Source organism: Marmota marmota, unplaced genomic scaffold, assembly GCF_001458135.2.
Source record: "Marmota marmota marmota unplaced genomic scaffold, marMar, whole genome shotgun sequence".
Classification (NCBI taxonomy): Eukaryota; Metazoa; Chordata; class Mammalia; order Rodentia; family Sciuridae; genus Marmota; species Marmota marmota.
The window spans coordinates 19,577,934-19,601,916 of NW_026000185.1; the positions used below are offsets into that span (position 1 = coordinate 19,577,934).

At 52.4% G+C, this 23,983-nt stretch overlaps 1 protein-coding gene across 1 annotated transcript in view; it reads right to left on the reverse strand.

Moving 5' to 3' along the window:
• Positions 1–23,684, reverse strand: part of Gsg1l (GSG1 like) — a 113,598-nt gene extending 89,914 nt beyond the window's left edge. Inside the window, exon 1 of the mRNA XM_015491193.2 lies at positions 23,639–23,684. The gene's annotated coding sequence lies outside the window, so the exon portion shown is untranslated. The remainder of the gene's footprint in view (positions 1–23,638) is intronic.
• Positions 23,685–23,983: the final 299 nt, after the last annotated feature.

Genomic DNA, 23,983 nt, shown 5'->3' on the forward strand with positions numbered 1-23,983 from the left:
AGGTTGTGCAGAAGTTACATGCAAATACTACAAATATGCAAATATAGGGGAGACTTCCAAGGGGGGGTTCTGGAAGCAACCCCCCACAGGTACCAAGGGGCAACCGTAATTTAGCATCTGCTCCTTCATTTGGGCTCTTTGTGGTGCCAATCAAAGGGACCACGAGGTCCCCATCTCAGAGCTGCTAACGAAGGCTAAATAATTAATGTCTGGGACAAAGCAGGCCAGCTTGGACTTCCTCCCGGCTCAAATCTCCTGCCCGGGGCCCAAGGCTTCTGCAATGCCCGCGAGCCTCTGTGTCCAAAGGCCGGCCTCCGCCTCGCTGCCTCCAGCCGCAGCTGGCCAGCCTGCCTCTCAGGAGGAGCACGACGCACAGACCCAGCAGGGACAGGCTCCAAACTCAGAGACCCAACCTGAGGAGTGCGCAGGAGCCGCGCAGCCGCACTGCTGATCAGAGAGATGCAAGTGACGGGGGCCAGGTGCTCCTGAGAAGGCCAGGCAAAGCCCAGTGTTGGTCCAGATGTGGGGACCTTGGGCAGGGCGGCCATTAATTGTGCAAATGAGTCCATCAACTACAAGCTGCGCAGAAGATGGTGGTCCCAGGATGCTTTTCTCAGACAGTGTCTCCACCCACAGGTGACAGACCCCAGGACCATACGCCCCAAGGGTGTTCTCATGCAGGTCCTAAGGACGCTCTTTGCTGCATCATCTGGGGTGAAGGGACTTGCAAACCACCTCCGTGTCCATTGCTAAGACATGAGCCAAAGCATGTAGGGGCCAGCAGGTGGCATCCAGCGGGGGCTGGGCTGGGCGCAGACACCGTCATGTGGGCTGATGTCAAATGCAGGCGCCGCGTGGAGAACGTAAGCAACAGAGGGAGACCCCCAGCGAGATCAACCGCCCTGCTGGGCAGACAGCAGGCACCGCCTCCCTCATGGGGCAGAAGAGACACTTACACATCCGTCAACATTTTGCACAGGTTCCTTTGTATCAATGTCACCACAAATGTAATGACGTGTCACACCGTGACTTTACAAGGATTCCGATGTCACCAGGCGATAGGAATTTTCCAGCTGCAGTCTGACCTTATGCCACCACAGTCATATATGCAGGTCGTTAGCCAAAATGCCACTTACCTATCCTGCTAACTTGGGGCCTGACTATGTGACTTGTCCAGTGGGATATGGGCAGAAGTGACCCTGTGCCACCCCCTGTCAAGGCTCATGAGTCCTGCAGGTCCCTGCTCACTGCTCCTTCCATTTCTCCCACTGTCATGAGAAAATGCTCAGGGTCGATGCCAGTCCAGGATACCAGGGAGAATGAGGGTGAGTAGACATGAACCAAAATCATAGCCTGGACCCCGCTCCCTCCTCCATCAGCCCCAAGTCCTCCGCAGCCACCACACTCTGCCCACAGACCCAGGAGCCAGAAGACTACTGCTTGGGTTTGCAATCTGCTCACTTAGTTCAGGATGATTTGTTACACAGCCTGGTTGCAGAAATCACTGACTAATACACATACTACTTGTTTACATTTAAAGCACTTGCAAAAAGCAACATATCTGTGAGGACACATGCAAATGAAATGATTTAACCGGAATTGGAGGGCTGCCACTATGAGAGGGAGGGGACAGGTAGGATAACGGGGGAAGAGAACAATGAATTGATGAATCAGTTGAAGACATGAGTGGACAGCTTCCCTCTCTTCTCCTGAGTTTTGGTCTCACCACAAACAAGTACTCAAGGACAAGGCCCTAGAAATAGTACCAAGGAGGTACACAGTTGGTACTCAATAAATGCTTGATGAGACAAGGCTCAAGGCTCAAAATGTTAGCAGCCTTGACTCTCAGAACCCCAGAATCTCACTTCTGGAATGACATTTGGCACTGTCGTGTCTGAGTACAAACCCCGAATGCCCCAAGGGGTCTCTGTCACTCTGCCTCCTAGTCTGAGAGGTTTGGAAACGGGTCGGAGGTCCCAGGTTGGCTCAGTGTCACCCTGCCTGTGACGAGGACTAGCTGGAGGCTGAAGTCCCTGTTCTGAGCCTGCCTGCCCAGCGCCTGTCCTCACCGGGAGGATCAAGGACGCTCAGTTGAACCAAAATCAATCTTCCCACCATCTCAACCAGAATATTTGTCAACTTGGGTCCTAAGGGGACGCTGGTGAGGACTCCACAGGACAGAAACGAAACACGCTGAAGAGACAGGTGACCCAGGCCCCGCTCCCCAGGCAGCCATCACTTTTCACGGGAGTGAGCTGTTCAGTTTCTTTCCAAGGAAAAGGAGGGCGCAGAAGAGAATGGGAAGCTGGAAAAAACCCGGAGCAGAAGGGCGCCACCCACAGAGCTCTGGTTCGGGTGTCCGCCAGCCCTGGGTTTCTATCCTGACCCCATTGCTGTGTAGCTGTGTGAGACTGAGTAATGCGCTTGACCACTCTGAGCCTCTGTTTTCCCATGTGCAAAATAGGAGCAAAAATAGCACGTGTTAGGAGAGTGCATGAGAGGATGCGAGGGTCCATGCCCGGCACCTGGCCCCGGGTGCAGGCAACGAGCCGTGTAGCTCAGGTATTTGCTGAGCACCTGCCAGGTGCCAGGCATCGCACTAGGTTTGGCACTGAATGAGGCAGGCAAGGCAGTGCCCCCGTGGTGTTCAGGACCCAGGCAGAAAACAAGTAAATGAATAAAACAAGATCACCCCAGGGATCTGCGGGCAGGAGGAAGGGGAGCAATCGGAGAGGGGCGACTGTTTTGGGATGTTTGGAGGACTTTCTGATGGGAGGACACGAGGTGGACTGGAAGCTAAGGAGGAGCCTGCTGGGGTGACAGGGGTGCAAACAGGAATCAGGAAGCTCCCACAGATGTCGCCCCTCCCTCCGCCTGGGGGCAGCTTTCAGAGCTCAGATCAGATCATGCCACCTCGAAGCCCCACAGTTTGTCCTCTAGGTGGCTTCCAGGCTATGGCTTGATGTAACTTTTGAGACTGTTGCAACCCAGACCTGCTGACCCCTGGGGTCTGGCTCCTCACTGCCTCGGGCTCCTCGGTGTCGATGTAACCGAGAACTGCTGTGGACCAAACTGGCCCCGCCCACTCATCCTCCTGGAATTTGCACATGGGGTTCCCCCGACCTGAATGCCTATCCCTACCCTGACCCCCAGCCTGCAAGATGCTCTGGGGACGACACCCGCGCCTGACCACGGCGTCCCACCCTGAGCACAAGCACGGTCAAGTCCGGCTCTGGCAACTGCATCAGAATCTCACACACACCAGACTACGGGGCTCCCCATCCCCTTGCCAATCACTGCCTCTCTGGCCACACCCCTTGCCCTGTGTGGTCCCGCCCCCGGCCTCAGCTTATTGGACCTGAACTGCTCCCGGGTCCACCTGGACCAATCAGATGCTTTCTCTCTGGGTTTTTGAAAATGGGACCAAGAGATTTGGCTAATTCTGCCTGTTAGGGGGCCCCTGCGGATCTGGAGGGTGACACAGACGACGCCCAGCTGTGGTGGTCCTGTGGGGCTTGCAGACGGAGGATAAAGATGCAGTAGGTGTGCCGAGGATTGCAGGTGAGACCCTGGCCATCAGAGGCAGACGGGGGTCTCCTGCTCACTCTCTGAGTCTGCTCTTCAGACGCCTCTCACCTGGGCCCTGGGACAGTCCCCTGTGTCCCCTCACAGCCTCCTTGGTAGCTGAGCTCGTTTGAGCAGATTCTGGGTCTTCCGGTCAATCCCTCCCCTGCTCTAAAAACCCCACCAAGTCCCCGTCCAAGTGTGGTGCCAAGGACTTCGGGAGCACTCCGTGACACGGCCAGGTCACCTTCACCCAGAGGGCCAAGCGGTGAATGATGACCTGCCTGTAGATGTCCTTGTCATCAAAGGAGATGGTGTCCTGGAAGGGCAGAGGGTCGCGCGTCGGATTGCTAGACCCCGCCAAGGTGTCCACCGAGGCGCGCATCCTTTGGCGCCTTGCTGGCTGGAGTCTTTGGGGGAATGGGCAGAGGCCCTGGCGGAGGAGACTTCAGAAGTCGGCGCAGGCAGTTGTCAAGGGACATCAGGATCCCGTCGCGCGGAGCGCACACCTGCCACCAGGGGCTGAGCGGCGAAAAGTGCTGCGGAGAGCGGGAAAGGGCTCCGCCGTCATGTTAAGGACAGAAATAACAAGGTAAGGATGAATGAGCTGCTCAGATCCAAAGGTACAGTGTCAAGAGTGTGACAGGAGCCAGCAGATCTCCCCGAGTCCTCCACTGTCTCCGACTCTTCTGGCAGGAAAGAGGATAATTTAAACTGAAAAGGGCAGAGTGAGCACTGACAGGTGAACCCAAGTCCAAATGAAAGCCCAGGTCTGCGCCTGCCCCATTCGTTCCAGCTGCCAGCAGGAACACACACAGACCCGCGGTGGGGACCCTCCGCAGGGATCCGTGTGCAGGGGGGACCTCTGGGGAACTGGTGAGAAACCGAGCTCCTGAAAGCAGGTGCATTTCAAATTCCAATTTGTAATAAAGCACTCCAAAAAAGAAGGAACCGAGACTCTGCAAGCTAAAGGGTGCAGACCCACCAGCTGGGGGATTCTGGGTTACCATGGGGGGGGACACATGGTGACACAGGCTTCCCACACCCTCCTGGAACTTCTTATCCCTTCCCATCCATGATCCTGGCTACAAGGGAGGATGGCACCTTGGGACACAGAGAGATAGTTCTCAGGCCACGAGAGGAGGACTTTTGAATTGCAAGAGTCTGGGCTTTTAAGTTCAAAAGCCACAATTTGTGCTGCATATATTTAGAAGAGACGAAGGTCAGAGTTGACCCCCCCCCATCTCATGACCCCGGGCCAGACACGTGCCATACTGGCCTGGGGAGAAAAGAAGGGGAATTCAGGAAATGACATATTTCCATGCATCACCAAAAATCCATTTCCTTTTTCTCATGGGCACACGATGGAAATACATTTGCCAATATCCCTTGTGGTTGGGTGCAGCCATATAACTCAGTTCTGGCTACTGGAATGAGCCATGTCCAATCCCAGCCTGTAGGAAACTTCCACACCACCCTCCACTTGCTCTCTTTCTGCACCACTGGCGGAATGCAGGAGACCCCAAAGCTCAGAAAGGGGCAAAGCTACCAAAGGGAAGGATGATGGGTCTGTGAATGCATGACGCTTGTATCGTATTGATGTGAGCAGGGGGCTTGCTTGTTATAGCAGCTAATAGAACTAATACAAGGAAAGCAAAGAAAGCGGGAGGTGGTGGAAATGGGCTGCTGTGCTGTTCCTCCAAAACATGACAAATGAGTTTGCAGCAGGTTTGCAGAAGTGACTGACACGTGGTGGATCCACAAGGATGGACAGTTGGATGGCTGGATGTGTATAAGGATAGATGTGTGCACGGGTGGGTGGGAAGGTGGATGGGTATATGAATGGATGGGTAGGTGGGTGGATGCATGGAGGATGGATGGGTGGATGCATGGCTGTGTGGACCTGAGGGTAGATGGATAGATGGATGGAAGGTGGGTGAATGGATGGGTGGGTGGGCCGATGGAAGGAGGAACGTATTCTGGGAATGCTCCTGTCCTTGCTGGTCTGCGTACCTGACACTGTTCTAAGTACTGGAAAGATAATCATGAACAAAACAAATATAAATTCTTCGTCTGGTGGCAACGACAGCCTGATATTCGTATGACCACAGTTAAGCCTCACTACAACCCAGACAGGTATATGCTGTTATTATTCCCATATCACAGTCAAGTACACTGAGGTCCAATAAGATTTAAATAAATTTTACGAAATCATATAGCTAGAAAGTGGAGGTGGTACGATTTGAACCCAAGCAGTCTCCGACTCTTGGAGAAATGGGAAGCACTTAGCTATTAGTGCATTTTTTTCGACTGAATAAGTTCAGCCAAAAAAATCCAATCAATCAATCAATCTGGATGTCGAGTCCTCTTGGTGGCACCCGGCATATTTGAGCCCACGTGTTGTGCAAGGCCACAGCTGGTTGGAGCTTCATCACCACTTCAGGTGGGGACGCCCATTATAGCTGGAGCTCCCGTATTTACTGAGCACCTACTACATGTTTGGCTCTGATTAGGCCCTGGACCCTCCCACCTGCTTCCTTCATCTAACTTTTCTGCGTGTGTCCTGTAAGTGTTTGATTTTTGCCCCCTGGAAGAAGCCCATAGACATTTAGTGTGTGTCAAATTAATGAGAGAAAGAAACCCTGGTCCTGGGAGGGGTCAGTAGCAAACATGGATGGAATGTGTTTGGAGCCAAGGCCAGTGCCACACAGGCTCTGGGGCGGGACCTAGAGCAGGGGTCCCGTGGAGCTCCCACTGGGAAGCAGAATGCAAACAGTGCGGGGGAGAGGTGGGGCCAGCAGGGCCCCCCTCAATACTTCCTCCCAGGCAGACATACATTCAAATACACAGCAGAGACCTCCCTGAAAATATAAGAGTACTGGTGTCCGTGAACTTGGGGTAGGGAAGGACATCTTCAATAAGGACAGAAAAAGTGTCAATCCTAAAGAAAAGGGTGGATAAATTTAGCCACTTTAAAATTAAGAACTTCTTTGGATCCGTACCTGATGCCATATAAAAAATTAACTCAAAATTGATCAAAGACCTCAACATAAGAACTAACATATAAAACTCTTAGAGGAAAAGCCTCATGACACTGGATTTGGCAATGATTTCTTGGGTAGGAAGCCAGAAGCATAGGCCACAAAAGAAAAAAAATAGATAACCCGAACTACCTCAAATTCAAATTTGAGCATCAAGGGGCTAACCCCATGGAATGGAAGAAATATTTGCAAATCCGATATCTGATAAGGGGTGAATATCCAGAATATATAAATAACTCCTCCTGTAGCTCAACAACAGCAATGACCAAAGAACCCCTCTGACTGAAAACATGGACAAAGGACTTGAATGGACATTTCTCTGAATCAGACACACAAATGGCCAATGAGCATCATGAAAAGATCCTCAGCAGCATGAAACCTTAGGGAAATGAAAACCGCGATCACAGTGAGCTACCGTGTCCCACCAGTTAGGACTGTTACAAGAAGAAATGGAAGAGACAGAGGGAGGGAGGGGAGGAACGAAGGAAGGAGATAAATAATAAGCGCTGGCCAGGATCTGGAGAAATGGGAATGCTTCTTCGCTGCTAGTGGAAATGCAAGACAGTGCAACCACTTTGGAAAACAATATGGCGGCCCCTCAAACTACCAAACACGGAGTTAGTATATGATCCAGCAATTCCAGTTCTGGGTGTTTACCCACCAAAAAGAAAAATGGAAGCCAGGGTCTTAAATATATGTGTGTGTGTATACCCATGATCATAGCAGCATTATTGTCAACCGCCTACAGATGGAAACTGCCCCAGTGTCCCTTACTGGATCAATGGATAAACAAAATGTGGTCTATAAACAAAATGTGGAATACTATATTTAGTCTTAAGAAGGAAGGAAGCTGGACCTCGTGGCACGCACCTGTAATTTCAGCAACCTAGGAGGCTGAGGCAGGAGAATCTCAAGTTCAAAGCCAGCCTCAGCAACTTAGCGAGGCCCTGAGCATCTCAGTGACACTTTGTCTCTCAATAAAATACAAAAATGGGCTGGGGAGGTGGCTCAGTGGTTAAGTTCCCCTGAGTTCGATCCATGGTACCAAAAAATGAAATAAAAAGGAAATTCTGACGTGACCAATGAACACTGAAGACATCACACTGACATAAACCGGACACAGGAGGTCAAATATGGATGATTCTACTTACATGAAGAACCTCCATGACTCAAATGCGTAAGGACAGAAAGAGGCATGTTGGTTGCTAGGGGCTGAGGGAAGGGAAATGGGAAATTCTTGTCCCATGACTTCAGTTTGGAATGGTGACAGTCCTGGAGATGGAAGAGGACTGTGGTTCACAGAAGGCCTGTGTGTTTAATTCCACCAAACTGTGCATTCAAGATGGTGAAGACGGTAAATTTTATGTTATATGTATTCTACCACAACAAAAAAATTAAGAACGTCAGTTCATCACAGGACATCTGAGACAAGACCAGCCTCAGAGCGGGGGAAAAATTATTTGCAATACCTCTGAGCCACCAAGGATTGTAGTAGGTTTATTTTTTTTTTTCAAAAACTCCCATAAATCAATAAGAAAAAAGACAAACTAGCTTATGGAAACAGGCAAAAGATGCAAACCCGCACTTTGTGCTACAGAAAATCCAAATAGCCATGAACATAAAAAGATGCTCGGCCTCATTAGCCATCAGAGAAATGCAAATTGTAAACCACGCAGAGAGGCCATTTCTCACCCACCAGATTGGCAACATTTATAAACCTGATCGTACCCAGGGTTGCCGAGGAGGGAGAGAGGGGAGTTTTCAGACCCCATTAGTGGGAGTATAAATGGCATGGTCACTTGGGGACAGGGGAGGGCGTCGGGAAGTGGAAGATGCGCAGAGCCAAGCCACAGTTCCACTCGGGGTGAACTCCAGGCAGGTGGTTTGCAGACTGGACCAGACTTGGGAGTCCCCAGGGGCTTGTTAAGCCCGGGCAGCTGGGCCCCAGGGCCTCCGTTTTGGAGGTCGGCTGCGGCCTGAGGACTGGCCTCTCTAACGAGTTCCCGGGGGGTGCTGAAGCTGCTGGTCTAGGGACCGCCGTGAAGAATCGGCTGCTGTTATTCATTGTAAACTCTGAAAATGACCCAAATATCCACTAAAAGCAAAAGATGAGGTGGTGTGGGCCCCGCGGACCTTCAACCAGCCATACCAACAGCTGACAGTTCTGTGACCCTCACAACCTGGGGTTCAAGAAACCAGACACTCAGAAAGCTCCCCCTTCACGTTGATATAAAAAGTTTAAAAACAAGCCCAGGCGCGGTGGAGCACGCCTGTCATCCCAGCGGCTTGGGAGGCCGAGGCAGGAGGATCTCGAGTTCAAAGCCAGCCTCAATCAAAGCGAGGCCCTAAGCAGCTCAGTGAGGCCCTGTCTCTAAATAAAATCCAAAACAGGGCTGGGGATGGGGCTCAGTGGTCGAGGGTCCCTGAGTTCAATCCCTGGGACTGCCCCCCTGCCAAAATAAAATAAAATAAATGAAGTTAAAAACAAGCAAAACTACAGTGCCTGAGGTTGCATCCTTGGTAACACAGTAACGCAGGGCAGCCAACTTTTCGGGGAAGGAACAGAGCGCCAGTGTTCTGCCTGGTGCAGGCCTGGGCTCTGGGTCAGCTGCTCAACTGATAACCAATCACAGACAACCTTACAGAGGAATGGGCGTGGCCGTGTCCCAGCAAAATGTATTTATAGGAAGAGGCTCCAGGCGGGTTTGCAGACCACTGCTATGAAGTTAAGCAAGGTAGCAAGAAGCCTCCTCTCTGGGAGTGGGTAGAGGTCAGGGAGGGGACAAAAAGGCACCTTTTGGAGGCTGGCGATGACAATTTCCAAACCACAATGGAAAACAGATTTTGCTTTACAAAAAAAAAAGGGGGGGGATTTGTTTTGGTTGTTGTTGTTGTTGTTTTTCGTACTGAGGATTGAATCCAGGGGTGCTTTACCAGTGAGCTACATCCGCAGCCCTTTGTAGTTTTTATTTTGAGGAAGGCTCTTGATAAGTTGCTTAGGGCCTCATTACATCGCCCAGGCGGCTTTAAACCTGCAATCCTCCTGCCTCGGCCTCCCGAGTCCCTGGGATGACAGGCCTGCGCTACAGCGCCCAGCTGCTTTCTAAAGACTTGTTAAGCTTTGTATTTATACATGATGTGCCTCTCCGAATTGTATTATATTTCCCAGTTTTAAATACGTTTAAGCAAGTAAATAATAGTAGTTTATACACACAAGGAAAAAAAGTTAAAACGTGATCCTGGAGTAGAAGAGCGGTCCCTGGGGGCGAGGAAGGGGTGCGGTGGAAACAGAGAGGGACGATGAAGGACAGGTGTCAGGGCATCTTCTCCAAGGCACAAGGGGATTTTAAAACTCAAAACGAAGTTTCCAGCAGAAGCCAAGCCAAGCCTCGAGGGTACCAGACCCCTGGGTTCCAAACCAAAGCTAGACGAGAAGATTTGTTCTGCTCCTCTGTAGCACAGTAGGGCGACGACCGTCTACGACAGTGTATTAGATATTTCAAAGTAACTAGAAGAGTTTGAATGATCCCTGCACATAGAAATAACAGATATTTGAGACAGCCATGCGGGTGACCTTGATTTGATTATTATATGTTGTATCAAATCATAACAATCCCTAAATACGAAGAGTACTTGGCAAATTTTTAAAACATATTATTTGGCACTCAAGTGACATGGAGCACTGATAAACGCTTCAACCTTGGTAAACCTTGAAAACATCACGTCAAATGCACAAAGCCAGACGCAAAGTCCTCGCATCCCAGGACTCCATTCATGTGTGTCCAAATGGGTGAATCTACAAGGACCGAAAAGTAGGCGGTGTTGACCATGTTCGTGGGGACGGGAGGGTTGCGGGTAGATGGCTCAGGGACACAGGGGTCCTCTCAAGTCAAAATGCTCTAAAATTCATCGTGGCTGTGGCTGCACCACTCGGAGGGTCCTAGAAACCAACGAACTGTAGTACACTTTACGCAGGCAAAATGTATGGAAAGGGGAAAAAAATCAATAAAGTGAATATCAAAATAACTTCTCTAATTCAACACTGGGGCTGGGCTGGGGCTCAGTGGTACAGCCCTGTCCTCCCACGTGGGAAGCCCTGGGTCCCCTCCCCAGCTCCACCAAGGCAGAAACCGAGGATGGGCAGGCGGGGACAGAGGCCACCCAGGTGAAAACTAATCTGGAGAAGCCACTTGTCCTCTCTCCTGCTCCAGAAGCCCCATGACCACCCATCAGCCCCCCGCCCCTCTCTCTCTGGCCAAAAGGGCTGCAAATCCAAAGCACAAGAGGCCAGAGATGCTGCGGGAGCCAGGGTCCCCCGCCCCCAGACGGGACGGGCTTTTGACATTCCAAAGGCCATTTCCAGAGGAGGCAGAGGCTGGGGGAGTCGGGCAGGATCCTGGAGGCCGAACCAGGCTTTGGTTGGAGTCGGCTGCGCAGGGTGTCGGGCTGCAACCCCTGCGTACCCACGCCGCGCGCACGTTCGGGGGCTCTGGGTTGCGTCCCAGCCCTCGCAGCGTCTCCCGGGAGCCTGGCAGATGGCCGCGAATGATGAGGCTTGCAGGAGCCAGCAGATGGGATGCGTCAGGAGCAGAGGGTGCCTCGGATTCCCTCAGCTGCCGCCTCCCTCCCGCTCCACGCAGACCCCGACAGCTGTGACCCAGTGGGCCTCCCAGCTGGGTCACAGCACACGGAGAGCGGGCCAAAGAACTTCCTAGAGATGCGGAGGAGGGACCAGGAGGCCCCGGGCAGGTTGGAAAGATCGGTGAGGTGAGGCAGAAATAGCAAAAGGTTAATGGAATCCATTACTATGCTGTGTGACCTCAGGGAAACAGCTCAACTTCTCTGAGTCAGCTACCTCGACGCTCTGGTATAAACTAGAGATAGTAGCTCCCACCCCAAAAAGCTGGCAAAAGAATTCAGTGATGCAAGGGGTGTAAAAGTACCTGGCAGGGAACAGAGTTCTGTGCATTACTCAATAAAGGTTAGTTGAAGGTTGGCTGGGTAGAAATAAATGCAAATTGAGTTACTCTCCAAGTTAGCAATCCGGCTGGCTGGGAAGAGGGCTCAGTGGAATAGCATGTCTGAAAGGCACGGGTACACAGCAGGTGCTCAATGAGTGCTCACTGTGTGCGTCAGGGCTGGGCTGAGGGAGGTCCCCCTTCTCAGGGCCTGGTGTGCAGGAAGCAGACTTACTATAGTCAGCATGTGGCAGCCACAGAGGGTTTTATCTCGGGGCCTCAGTTTCCCCATCTGTAAAATGGAACAAGTGAGACCAGATCTCTGAGCCCTTCCATGTCACTCAGCTTTTGGTTGCTGGGACAAAATACCTGAGGTAAATCAACCTAAAGGAGGAAGGTTTATTTTGAGCCATGGTTTCAAAGGTTTCAGTCCATGGTCACATGTCCCCATGGCAGTTGGGCCTGTGGTGACAGAGGAAGGCTTGTGGAAGCTGGTGGCAGAGGAAGCGGCTCATGTCATGGCAACAGAGAAGCAAAGCGGGAGAGGGAGGGGAGGGGCTGGGGCCAACACTCCCCCAAGGCCACCCCTCCAATGACCTAACTTCCTCCCACTAGGCCCCACCTGCTACAGGTCCCACCACCAATAGCACCACAGGCTGGAGGCCCTTGAGGGACATTCCAGACTCAGACTATAGCACAGCTCTGTGCACTATTATTTGGGAGGTGGAGGAGCCTCTGAGAAGCGGGCTATGTGGAGGTCCCTAAGAGATGGGGGCATGCCCTTGAAAGGGATTGTGGTATCCCGATCCCTTTTCTTCCCTGGTGATGAGGTGAACACCCCTGCTCTGGGCCCAAAGCAACAAGGTCAACTGATCATAGATTGGAACCTCTAGAGCCAAGAGCCCAAATCAACCTTTTCTCTTTATAAGCTGATTGTCTCATGTATTTGTTATAGTCACAGAAAGCTAGCCGATACACAGGACAAGAACAGAATCACAAATGACCAACAGGTCACAGCAACGTGATTCAGCAGGTCTGCCAGGCACAGACTTGTAGGATGAGCATTGTCTCCTGTTAACCCCGTCTGTGTGTATCCCTGGCCCCGTGGTGCAGCTGTGCAGGATGTGCACGGCACAACCCTCTGCTGCTCATCTAGATCCACCACAAAACATGACCCCAGAGTCGCACAATTTCTCACCCTAAAGTATGACAAGACCACGGGGCCATTTAGAAATTTAAATTGCCACTGTTTACACTTAACAGGCTGCTCGCCCTGGAGAAACTGTTTCCAATTATGAAACATGAAAGCTGGTCACTGGTTGGGGTTAATACGACGCTCGGCGCGAGAGTGAGCAGGCGAGGGTGCCCAGATACCTAATTACCTGGAAAGATAATCTTGAATAATTGGAATTAGAGCAACTAAAGCAATTATTCGATGTTGTGATCTCTGGGAGCAATCCTCCACCAGGCTCAGGGATTTAATAACAGCACATAATTAGAGGGATCCGGGACTTCAGAGATGAGTGCGGCAGAACCAGCACTTCAGAACCGGCGAGGGAGCGACTGTGCTGGAAATGAGGTTTGAGGGGGAGAGAAGACCGAGCTGAGGGAGCACGGGCCAAGCTGGGTGTGCTTCTAAGTCCTCAGCACCCTGGAGGCTGAGCCAACCCTGACATAAACCTGCTGTCTGACCTTGAGCGAGACACTTAACTTCTCTGGGCTCTCCTCCTTCCGTCCTTCAGTCACTCAGCAAATGTCTGCTGAGCCCTGCTGTTGCCTGGCCCTGCCTTTCACCATTGCACAGGCTGTTCATCCTACTGGCGTGGTTTCCCCTGACGTCCTTATGCACAAGGAGGGTTTGCACCTCTCCTTCAAGACCCTTCCCATGTGGGACCTGTTATGTGGTTTGCATCTTGAATGTCTCACAAAGGTCACACGTTGACGGCTTGGTCAGCAGCCTGTGGTGCTATTGGAAGGTGGTGGAACCTTTAAGAGGTGGAGCCTAGTGGGAGAAAGTTAGGTGATTGGGGGCGTGGCTTTGAAGGCCATGTGGAGCTCCAGCCTCTTCCTCTCTCTCTTGCCTCCTGGACGCCATGATGTGAGCCGCTTTGCCCCACCATCGCGTTCCCTGCCGTGATGTTCAGCCTCACCACGGGACCAAAGCAAACGGCCATGGACTAAAACCTCTGAAACTGAGGGCCAAAAGAAACCTTGCTTCCTTTTAAGTTGTTTCTCTCAGGTATTTTGTCACAGCCACAGAAAGCCAACATAACGCTCCTCCACGCAGCCTCCCGTGGCCCTCTGTCCCTGGGTCTCTCCCTGCAATTAGAAGGTGAGACCCTGGGGAGCAGGGGCTGGGGCGGGTCTCCTCACTGCCCCAGCTCCTGGCACACACACAGCCTGGCTCAAGGGATGAGACCCAGAGACCAAGGCTAGGTGGATGCAGGGCATGGTGGCCCTTTCCTGAAAGCCCTGCCTCTGGGAAGTAAACGGCCCCGGGTCTGCCGTCTGTGTTGTGCATTTTTTGAGAATGGCCAGAAAATGATCTACAGATGGACCAGGACCATTCAGAGGGCTAATGAGGCCCACCTTGTGCCCGAGGGCTCCATGGGACCTAGAAATGGAGGGGAGGGGAAGTCACAGACTCATGGACCACTCTGGAGGGTCTCCCACCTCTCTGTCTCAAAATGCCTGTCTTGTCGGGGTGGAAAGAACCTATTCTGTCTGGCTGTGGACGACGGCTGTGTCCCTGGTCCCTCGGGAGCCCAGGCAGGAGAAACTGCTGCAGTCTGGGAGCAAGGGGGGCTCAGAGGCAGGACCTCTGGGCTGGCTGATGGAGGTTGGCGGGAGGGGACCCCGGATGCCCTGGCCGCCGGCCTGCTCCAGCTGCATCCAGCAGGCCGACCCCCACGTGCAGCCGTGGAAGTGGGCTCCCCTCTCCCTTCCCTGCCCAGCATGTTCTGATCTATGCACATTTCAGTTCCATGACATAAATCAATAAAATGCACTAAATAAATTAAGTGAGCAGCGGAATTGTAAATCGATTTCGGGCGGAGAACAGAGAGGTTGAGGGAAACAACAGGAGACTATTATGGGAGCTCAAGTGCGAAATCACTCACCCAGGACTCGGGACTGTGGGCGCGGAGCCACCACGTCGTCCCACACCCCTGAGATATTCAACAAATGAACCTATCAGCTTTGGAGACTGTGTCCCAGAAATTGCTGCCTGGTGGCTAGAAGAAATCCTGGCTCCCTGGGAACAGGGGCAAGAAGCAGAGATGACTTAAAGCCCAGCCCAGCCCCCGTGGGTCAGAGGAGACCAAGGTTTCAGAAGCCGGATCCGGGTCTCAAGACTTAAATTGACCCCCCCCACCCCCGCAGGACCCATAACATGGTCTCTGTTCATTTCTTCCTTTCTTTATTCATTCAACAAACCTTTGCTAAATTCCTTCTCGGTACCAACTCCTTCTGGAGCCTGAGGGGCACAGAGAAGATTGAGGGACAGGTGCTTGTCCTCTGGGAGGGTCCAGCCTGGTGCAGGAGAGCACCTCAATACAGTGTGATGGTGCTAACAGGACCTCTAGGCATTGGGTGATGACTTTTCATAATGGGTCATGTGTGCGCTGGGTTTTGAAGGATGAATAGAAGTTCATGAAGAGGTAAAGGCAGGTCAGACAGAGGAACAGTTATGCACAGGAAATGAGAGAGCATGGAGGCAGAGCCAGGGCACAGGGTTCACATCAGGACGCAGTATCAGGTGGAAAAGGCAGAGACCATGATGAGCCAGGACCGCCATCTCCAAGTGCCTCGTGTAAGTTGGGAGCCATGGAAGGGGTCTGCTAGGACGGATTTTCATCTTAAAAAGATAATTTAAAATTTGATGTGGGGAATAGTTTTCTTTCCTTTCCAATGAAGTGTAACACACACAGGAAAGTGCGTCGACGGTGAGCACACCCCTGGATGGTGAGCATCACCAGCTTCCAGGCCTCTCCAGCTCACGTGGTCCTGCCTCCTCTGCAAGAGCAGCTAATGCCCTGATGGGGCGGCTCTTCTGTTTTCCAGGGTCCTGTTCATGGAGACACGTGGCAGGTGTTTTTTTCAAACATGGCTTCATGTGCTCGTCACCCATGATGCTGTGGGCAGGTGGTCACTCTTCATTCTCGGGGCTGTAGAGTATTCCACTCTGCGTGCTGATGGGCCTTACAGGTAGCACCTGGAGTCTGGGAGGCCGGCTAAGAGGTTCGTCATCCAGGAGGGACGTGATGGCAGGCTGAACAAGACTCACAGCAACAGTGAGCAAGCACGGAACAGAAGCCACCTGAGAGGTGAAAGAAACTTCCCATGTCAAATAACTGCACTGAGGAGGAGGAGCGAGGGGTGACCACTGGGCCCTGGCTTGGGAGACGGAGCAGATGCTGGGAGGGGAGGTGGGGAAGGATGAGGCCTGGGACCTCCACGGTGGACCAGCTGAGTTTGTGGTACCTGGGGCTTCCCAGGGGAAGAGCCCAACAGGCAGCTGGAGGAAGATTCTAGAAGTCAGGAGGGACGGCTGGGCCTAGGGCATCACCAGGGGGATAGAGCACAAGGCCGAACTGAGGGACAGTCTCTTCCGTCTTTGAACACCACCAACGACTACAGAGCAGAGAGGATGGGGGGTCACAAGATGGGAACAGCATTTTAAGAGATGGCAAGGTCAGAGGTGGGTGGCACAGCACAGCGGAAGCCGGTGACCTGCATAGAGGGGAAGTCCTGGGACAGAATTCCAGGAGTTCCAAATTGAAAACCAAAAGTTAAGTGACAGATGAGTTTGGGGACACTGATGTGTCCTCCAGCGTGCTCTGCATGCTTTGTTCCCAGAATTCCGGAGGCTGGGTTCAGAGACTGGAGATGGGAGGGCTCCTCCCTGGGAAACTGATCTGTCCATCTGCAAGAAAAAGCCTGGCGACAGGGACTGGGTTGACCAGATGGACTGTTTTCAGGGGGGACTTGTCACCTCAATAACTGGATGTCCTCTCCCCCATGCACCTACAGCTTCCAAAGAGTACCTGGTGCCTTACTCCTAAATAGATACATCAGATATGTGAGGGGAAATTAGAATATTTAAAATAAAAAGATCAAAAATTAAAATAAGCAAAAGAACTTGGAAAGAACAGAGACATTAAAAGATACAGAAGAAAACTTTTAAAAGATTAATGCCCTCAAGAAATCTGAGACGAAATTCTGTCCATCAAACCAAGGCAAGAGACTCTATATAAAGGAAACTTCTGATCACAAGAAAAAAAAAAAGCTCTTAAATTTTAAAATATAACTGCAGAAATGTTAAAAATAGAATAGTCGAAAGATAAGAGTTGAGTCAATATCTCAGGATGAAATGGAAACAAAAATAGAAAATTAAAAACGAAGGACAGAAAATAAAATATTGAAAGCTTCCGGAGAGGAAAGATAAAATAGGTTGCACAAAAGAATCTGAAAGGCATTGAGTTTAACAAGCTGGAAGACAAGAGAACAGCCAATGTTTTCCAAGTTTTGTGAGAAAATCATTTCCAACCTAGAATTTTTATACCCAGCTAAACAGTCCAGTGTCCAGGAATGAGGGCAAACGTTTCTGCAGGAATACTGTCAATCAGCCATGGTCTCTTTCTTGGAAAGCTACTAGAAGATATTTTCCCCAAAAAATGAAAAAGTAAACTAGAAAATGGACCAGCTTGGGTAGAGGAGGCAGGCCGCCAACAGGACAGAGGGGAGAAAATTCTAGAACGATGTTAAAGCGGGGCCTCGAAATTATAGTCCTAAGCAGTCATTGGGCTAAATTGGGGCTGGAGGTCAAAGTCACCATAGGAGTGTCAGAGAGGAAGAAAATGTACTTGAGAATGATTGTATGAAAACCAGAAAGCTGTGCAAATATTATTTAACCTCGAGAAAAGTCATATTAAGAGGAAATGTGGTCAGCACTTCACTTGGCTCCATTGTGTATATTTATTGTGTCCCAATAATGTAAGCCAATGACTTTGCTGTCCAGATTCACCAAAAGTTGTGCCATGACAACATTGGGAAGACCAAAGAGGTTAAGTATGTTGGAAGTTTGTAAGCAAACTGATATTTAAAAGTGAACAATCAACAATAACAACAACAAAAAAACAAGCACATTATTTTAAAATATAGAGGGTCCCCCACTTGTGACAGCTTGACAGTTCCATTTCTGACTTCTCAACTTTACAACGCTGTGGAAGAGATCTGCACTCAGTAAAAGAACACACTTAAAATTTTGCTTTTGGATCTCTTCCCAGCCTAGCCGTAAGGGTTGTGACCCTCTGGTGACGCGGGCAGGGGCCGAGGCTTGGCTCCCAGGTGGCCCCAGTTGTTTCACAGGGAAGCAGCCACCCCCTACCCTCCAGGGACCTGTGCTCAGCAAAGATGTGCAGCAGGTGAGTGGGCTCAGTCACCTTGACTTAGGATCTTGTCAGCTTAGGATGGGTTGAGCAGGCTGCGGCCCCGGGGACAGTCAAAGAGCAGGTGTACCCAGATAAATAGGAGGAAAGTGAGCTGAAGGTGGGAGGGAGAGGCTGAGATGGACGTAGGTCAAGGTGCAGTTTTTCACTTTTAGGCTGATAGTACTTTTTAGTTTTTGTACCAGGGATTGAACTCAGGGGCACTCAATCACTGAGCCCCATCCCCAGCCCTATTTTGTATTTTATAGAGACAGAGTCTCACTAAGTTGATTAGCACCTCGCTTTTGCTGAGGCTGGCTTTGAACTCACGATCCTCCTGCCTCAGCCTCCCGAGCCACTGCTCTTTATACATTATACATGAAGGACTTCGACTTTAATTAAAATCACTTTTTAAATATCCTACTTTTTAAATATCCTAAGTGCCAAAGTGGTTATCGTCAGTAGGGTACGGATAACACTAATCATGAAGCAGAATGAGATCAAGGACAGTGTGGGACGGAACTGGAGGAGCTGGGGACGGAGGGCAGACGGAGCACTCAAATGCAGAAAGGAAACTGGGGAGGGGAGGGAGGGGCAGAAAGAGCTGGAGGGGGGAGGCACCTGAGGCTAAGAGGGGCACAAGCTTCCAGAAGGTGCGCCCAGCACACAGTAAACACTCAATTAACACACTGCTGGGTCCAGGCTGTCCGTGGCCACACACAGGTCCAGGCAGATGAGGACTGAGAAGCAGCAGGTGGCTTGGCCGTCGGGAGGTCCCTGGTGCAGCCTGGACAGTGTGAATGAATCCTGAGGCTGGGTGTGTGCGCCTGTTCATTCATTTATTCCCACTGTGAGTCCATCCACCAGTGAGAAGCTCTAACCTGGGACTTGGGAGCTGGGGGCTTCCCCGTGTCCCCCTACTTGGGACTGATCTTTACCAGGGTCCCTGTTAATACAACAAAGGGGGAAACCCAAACATCTTCAAGGACTCTCTAGGATCTGGGGTCAGGCCAGCTGCAGCATGGCTCGCCACCAGCCACCCTCGAGACCTGTGGCCAGGCCAGGATGTGGCTCAGCAACTCTTCATTCCTGCTGTAACCCTGGCCTCCATGTGGGTAGGGTACTTCCCCCTCATTGGTGTTGGACGTGGCCTGCAGGTGGGATGTTCGCAGGTACAATGCAAGCACACACTTCAAATGTGCCTGTGGAATTAGGCTCCCCATCTTGCATTTCTGGCATGACCACAAGAAAAGCTCCTTCAGGTATCTGCAGGTCCCTCTACCTGGTCCCCAAAACAGACCTGTGCAGAGCTGATTTGAACCTAGTCTAAATCTTGGAACCAAGTTATTCTACATCAGCGAACCCCAAGAAAATCCACAGATGAGTAATCATCATCACCATAATCATTGCTGGAATAATAACTGTAGTGGGATGGCTTGTTACACAGCATTAACACGGGTCTTGCTGACTGATACACCAGGCTTTAAGACTATCAGCTGGTCACTGACTTAATAAGTGACTGAGGCTTTGAAATGCAGGGAAGCCTGGAAGAAGATGATGGAGGAGTCCAAAAAGCTTTGCTGTTGCATTTTCAGAGTCAAGGTTACAGCTTGTGGGCATTGCTATTCACCTGAATTGGCACGTTTCACCTTCATGAATCCCTCGGGCATCTTGAGTTAGTTCCTTGCCCTCTGCCTGGCACAGCCTCCTGTGCAGACCTTCAGTGCAGCGCTGGTTATGCCAGTGCTGCCCCGAGGTGGGCAGAGCCCTGGGGGCTCAGGGAAAGGAAGAGACCTTTGGGGCTGGAGACCAGGCTTATGAGGGACAGAGGGATGTGCAAGGCACCATTATCCAGCTATGACACAGGACGCTCAAGGGCAAGGGGGACATAATCTGAATGTCCAGCTGCAGGATCTGGCTAAATAAATTGTCTCCTTGTGATGGAATAGGACACGGTTGTTTCAAAAATGAACACAGTGGCTGGGGTGTGGCTCAGCGATAGAACACGTGCTTAGCATTCACAATTCCCAACAGAACACCAAACACACACATACACACACACACACACACAAAAATGAAGGCAAGTCTCCGTATACTAATAGGAAAATTAATCCATGACTTCTATATAAATATACATACCTACATATAAACATATACGTGTGTGTATATATATGGGTTTTTTTTGTAATAATTATTACCTAAGGGTGGGTTTATAAGAGTCTTTCATCTCTAATTTACACACCAACTTTCAAATTACACACTCAAATTGAACAAGTATGTTCAATTGCAGTATTGTATTCATAACATGCAAAATTTTGAAAGAATTGGCAGGAGCAGGGGAACAGCATGTGCAAAGGCTCTGGGGCACCCACTAGCTTGGCTGACTCAAGGAACAGCAAGAATTCTGAGCTAGAGTGTGGAGGGAAGGTGGCAGGAGATGAGATCCCAGGTATAGGGCCAGGCTATGCAGGACCTTTTAGGTCACCCTAGGGACACTCACTTTTATCTCAAGAAGAGCTGTGGAAGGGTTTTAAACAAGGGAATCCTGGGATGTGATTTTATGCTTTTAAAAGATTGTTCCAACTACCAAGAGAATCCTAAGGCAGAGTGTGGCAGGAATGCAGATGAAAAATGGTCATGGCTTAGGCCAGTGTCGCACAAAAAATGTGTTCCCCACGTGCAAGGTGAAACTGGAGTGGTCAGACAAAGGAAGAACACTCCACACCATGGCATGGGACACAGATGACAGGCAAGTGCTTGGCCAGCGGGCAGAGGTGGGGACGAGGAGGCAGCACCTGAGAAGGGCCATGAGAGCACATGTGCGGTTGCCAGGTGGAAGGAGGCTGCCACTGTCTGGACCTGGAATGTTCCCTGAAGGTCCACGTGTGGAAGGTTGTGGTCCTCAGTTTGACGCGATTGGGAGGTAGTGGACCTTTAAGAGGTGGAGCCTGGCGGGAGGAAGTTAGGTTATTGGGGGTGTGTCCCAGAGGGGGATTATGGGACACGGGTCTCCTGCTGACTCCCTGGCTTCCTTGCCACCACGAGTGACAGCCGACTCTACCACGTGCTCCCACCGCAGGCCCCAAAGCAGCAGATGAACCACCATGAACGGAAGGCTCCCAAACTGTAAGTCAAGATAAACCTTCCTTCTGTTTAAGTTGCTCATCTGGAGTATTTTGTTCCAGTCACGGAAACCAGAGATTCAGACAGAGGGAAGCTCCGGACTCAGCTCAGAGGTCCTGGATGGAGGAGGACGAAGGGGAATCCCCCAGGTCTTGGAGGGGATCCCCTTGTGACCCTCCTGGGTCCAGCTTTTTCAAGCAGAAGAACCAGACTGCTCAAGTTCAAATCCCAGCCCCACTGTCCCCTAGCTGTGGGACGGCCCTGTGTCTCGGTCTCCTCATCTGTGAAGGTGGACCACGTCAATCAGGCTGGCCCATGGTAAGCGTCCCCTGAAGGTCCACTGGTGTTAGGGTCACCATCTTGATCACATCTGGTCAACCAGAAAACACCAGGAGAGGAGTCACGGGTGAGCTGGGGCGGTGACCAGCCTCCCTGGGAAGACAGCCCTTTGGGTGAGAAAACACCTGCAATAAGTCACCCCATGTCCCCGTCCCCTGGGAGCCTGGACTGCACAGTGGAGACTCCAGTCGTGCAGGGCAGAGGGTGAGCTAGTGGGTGGATCTGTGTCACACTCCCATGGGTGACCACCACAAGAGGCCACGCGGCTGCCATGGACCTAACCCTGCCCATGCCCAGGACAGCTAAAGTGTTTGAGAGGCAGTGAGTACATAAAGACCACCCTGCGACACGGTGGCAAAGCTGTCCCCTCGACCTCTTGTAAACATTTCTCTACACACAGCCGGAAGGTCCTCGGCATGGCCGCCAAGCCCTAGAGTCACAGGGTGAGCAAAGCCAGTCAAACAGAATGGTGGACGCCTCTGGGGCCCTGGGGCCTCATAAAAGAACCAGGAGGAGAGGCCCGAGGCCACCTGGGGGGCAGGAGCCACCCGGCTGACTCACACACGGACACGGGCACTCGGCCCTGGGTGGACGCACTGGGAGGCGCCTACAGGTGGGCACAGGCCCCAGGAGCAGCTGCCGGGTGCCGCAGCCACCTGGCCAGGGCACACACGCGGGCCCCGCTCACTGTCAGCCCGGTGGGCAGCGCCGAGCTGGGATCCCCGCGGCCCTGGGGGTGGTGGGATGTGCATCCCAGGGGACAGGGAGGGCGTGGATCATGGACTCCGGGACCAGGACCTGGGCCAACACCCGGCTCTGCACCTTAGGAGATGGGAGACACCAGCTAGTGGGCGGCTCAGCCTCAGTCCTCTGCCCCCAGGTGGAGGTGAGGACAGCCCCCCAGGGGGTTCTCAGTGCCTGGGGCATGGCCCATAGTAACTGCTCAATAAACCTCCACCTCTTGTCCCCGGTGCCAGCAGCCTTGCTTACTAGTGACCTGGAGCTGGAAGCGGGCCCCAGGTGCTCCACCAAATGCTTCAGGGACAGCTGCATGCAGGGACCCACAGGAAATGGCTGTGGGAAACAGGAAGTGGAGCCTTCCCTCTCCCAAAGGCCTGCTCCGGGGTCCTGGCTTCTTCCTGCGGGCGGAGGGACAGTGGGGGGCCTGTCACTCATCCCTCAGTCTCATGAGGACCACTCGGCACCTGTGCAGCAGGAATGTCACCACCCTCCATGACACGGGGCCAACTGGCTGCCCCGTCTGCCTTTGATAACCTCCTGAGAGGAGAGACCACTGGACACCTGGTGCTCTCCATGTGGGGACAGTGCCCGTGCCTGGGCCGCTGCCTTGGCTTCCCCTGGCCTGACTCCAGGACCCGGCCCTCCCTCCATCTCCAGGCCACCTGTTGCTCTTGCGGGCTCTTTTAGGGGGGTAGACAGGTGAGGAGATGGCCAGCCTCTCTGTCCCCACGACAGATCCCCCTCCAGTATCAAGTTACTTCTTCCATACTCAGAGACTCCCTGACTCAGCTGGTCACAGCATTTCCCAGCATAAAGACCACATTTCCCAGCCTCCCTTGCAGCTGAGCACGGCCCTGTGTTAAATTCTGGACACGGAGATATCCACAGGTATATCTGGGCAACGTCTGGGAACCTTACAGTTGATCTGCAACCTTTGCCCTTCCTCCACTGTATTGCCTGGAATGCAGATGCTATGGCTGGCGCTCCAGCCACCCTTTTAGACCATGAAGACAAAGACCACGGGGGTGATGTGGAGACACAGCAGGAGTCCAGGTCCTGGGGACTCAGAGCAGCAGAAACCTCTCAGACTGGCCCTCCCCACACCTGTGAGACAAGAGCGGCCAGACTTCTGGTCTCCATCTTCTGGGAGCAAAGCCCCAGCAGGAGGCAAGGCCCCAGAACTGTCTGAACTCCACTTCTAACACCCATCCTGCCTCCTCCAGGGTCCCAGAGTGCCCCGGATGGAAGAGGGCACCAAGGACCCAGGGTACCCCTTGGGGCAGGAGGACAGATGGTCCTCCCGCACCTGCCTCCCCGGCTTCAGTGATCAGAGCTTCACAACAAGACAGCTGGCTTCCTGGGCCTGTCACCCGGTCGCTGGGAGGCCAGGGGCAGGGGACCATCTCCGGAGGCCGAAGCTGGCCCCTGGGCGGGCGGCACTCACCTTTCTCCGATGCCGGGGCCAGGTCAATGAAGCTGCGACATTTCTCACCTTTGAAAAGAAAAGAAGGGTTTTCAGAATGTGACAGCACCCAGGGCTCAGGCCCCGTCTGTCCCCGTCCCTGAGCCCGGGAGCCAACAGCACCTCCAACCCAACCCCAGCTGCCACGTCCCCCGGCCCCGGTGGCCAGCAGCCCACTGGGCCCGACCTCCTCCCCACCCAGGGGCCCCTCCTGGCCGCCCCCCCTAACCCCGGGCGCCTCCCCGCTGGGCTCCCCCCGGCTGACCGCGCCAGCCACAGGCGCGCATGCACACAAGTGGACAGTGTCCAGGAGCTGTCTCTTATACA